General features: G+C 40.0%; 1 protein-coding gene across 2 annotated transcripts in view; it reads right to left on the reverse strand.

Moving 5' to 3' along the window:
• LOC133575676 (uncharacterized) overlaps nucleotides 1-2,500 on the reverse strand; it is a 53,216-nt gene that overhangs the window by 13,414 nt on the left and 37,302 nt on the right. The gene's annotated exons all lie outside the window — the stretch shown is intronic.

Genomic DNA, 2,500 nt, shown 5'->3' on the forward strand with positions numbered 1-2,500 from the left:
TAAACACTCTGCAGGACAGCTTGTAGTAAAACAAACATTGGAAAGTTTAGATGCAAGCCGATATTAAGCTGATACTTATTGTTTTGAGTCGATATTGGACCATGATGTTTAAACCGTCAGTATGAATATGTGTTACATTTGGACGACACCCTTTGGTGGGCCAAATCAAACGATTCGAAGGGCCCCCGGTATAGAGCTTTCAACCAAATTACAATTGCTGTTCCGTTTTCTAAACCATCCATAATGGTTCTACTCGTACAGATTCTTCAATCATCACTCCAAGCAACGTTTGCAAGTTTTACAATATAACTAAAACAATTCTTACTTACTAAACCGTCCCGTGTGTGATGTCTGTAGGAGTGTTTTCATGCACATTTGTACGTGCTATCGTAATGCAACCGAGCTAGCGTCGTTTAGCATTAGCTAATATGCTAACACATTTACAAGTGTCTGTGTTAGTATTGTTAACGGACAATGGCAATCTTTTTGTGTTGTTTCAGTTTCGTAAAATTCACCAAAAACGTCACCGTGGAGTTATTGGGTCTGTTTAGCTGATTGGAGAGCTAGCTTGCGCAGCTGGCGGGTCCATGATGATGACTTCTGTTTTGTTTGATCAGCCGTTTTACTGCCGTGTTACAGACACCGTTTGAAAACAGTTACGGTATGTAAATAAACGTTTACAGAATATTTCTGTGTAAATAACTCATTTCTCAGCGTATATATCTGCGGTGCGGCTAATATATGAGAAAATGTTTTTTCTCTTAAAATTTAGTGGGTGCAGCTTATATACCGCTCTATAGTCCGGAAAATACGGTAATGATCACATAGTGTTTTTGGCCTTAAGTTACATGTTTCACTACATTTTATTTGTGTATCATGTACTATTGTCTCCTAATTACCGTATTTTTCGGACTATAACTCGCAGTTTTTTTAATAGTTTGGCCGGGGGTGTGACTTATACTCAGGAGCGAATTATGTGTGAAATTATTAACACATTAGCGTAAAATATCAAATAATATTATTTAGCTCATTCACGTAAGAGACTATAGACCAGTGGTTCTTAACCTGGGTTCGATCAAACCCTAGGGGTTCGGTGAGTCGGCCTTAGGGGTTCGGCAGAGCCTCCGCCGTGGAGGTCAAGACACGCCCGACTCATCGTGTAAACAAAAACTTCTCCCTGTCGGCGTATTATGGACACCCCCAAACAATGTTCCCTCTAATTTTCCATATAAACACAAAAACTCCTTGAGCATTCAGTGGAGCACATGTGAGCGACGTCAGACGTGCACACGCACTGTGGTCACACCTGCAGCACACCTGTCCCTAACCTGACTAAATAACAAGTTCAATGTTTTTTTATAATTATAATCAAATGACAGCAGTCATTTCCATGAGGTTATTTTCTAGTATAAGTGTTTTGGCTCACTTACAATGACAATAACAAAAAAATATTGTTTTTCATGAGCTGTGTACTTGTATTATATGTCTGGGTGGTGGGTCCTGCTTTGGAAATAATGTGTACCCCATTTAATTCCCACTAAAACATTCACATGTTGCACAATGAGATGTAAACATGGGATCATGTGTACATTCCTGTAACTTTCTGTTTGTAAAATATATCTTTATTAGTATTTCTTTAATATAATTAAAGCTGCAAGCAGCGTTGGTCGGGCCCGCGTATTTGGCAGGTGCTAGTCCTAAGTGTCCCAATACTTTTGTCCAGTTTTAGTAGTACGTGTCCCAATACTTTTGTCAAGTTGTAGTCCTAAGTGTCCCAATACATTTGTCCAGTGTAGGTGTCCCAATACTTTTTTCCAGTGGTAGTCCTAAGTGTCCCAATACCTTTGTCCGGTGCTAGTCATAAGTGTCCCAATACTTTTGTCTAGTGTACCTACCTTGTCTGCATTGTGTAGGCACGCTGGTGCTTCCTGCTTTTAAGCAGCCATCTTAAAAAAACAGCAGCGCAGCGGTTCTTTGAAGGGTCATAAAATCAAAACCGGAGCAGTTAGAAAAATGCTGTTCTGTACTTTTATACACAAGGGTTCAATCGCTCTCCTGTGTTAGTTTGAAGCCGAAACGACAAGCGCGCTCAGAGGAGATAGTTTTTGAAGGAAGGTGACCGGTTTTTACAAAAAATTTGTTTTGAAGGGGGAATAGCAAACTTCCTGTTGATTTTTGCGGGGGGTTGTCAATCTATGAAATGTAGGTCTAAGTGAGACCTACATAGAGGTTTTTGTTTCATGTCTCTCCGACCTTCCCCGTGGGAGTTACAGGCAGTTTTGTCATTTTTTTCTTCCGAGGAGCAGTTTTTTCAGCGTTTTAGAGCGCAATTTTGAGATTTGGGGTTAGTTTTTTTTATTAGATCGCAATTTTTGCCAGTCCTGATGTGTGTGTTCAGTTCGGTGAGTTTTGAAGCATGTTAAGGGGGTCAAATTACAGCTCAAAGAGGCGAAAGTGACTGTTTTTAGTACTTTTTTGTCTTGAAGGGGGAATTGCCAAC

The sequence above is a fragment of the Nerophis lumbriciformis genome, linkage group LG33 (assembly GCF_033978685.3).
Source record: "Nerophis lumbriciformis linkage group LG33, RoL_Nlum_v2.1, whole genome shotgun sequence".
Classification (NCBI taxonomy): Eukaryota; Metazoa; Chordata; class Actinopteri; order Syngnathiformes; family Syngnathidae; genus Nerophis; species Nerophis lumbriciformis.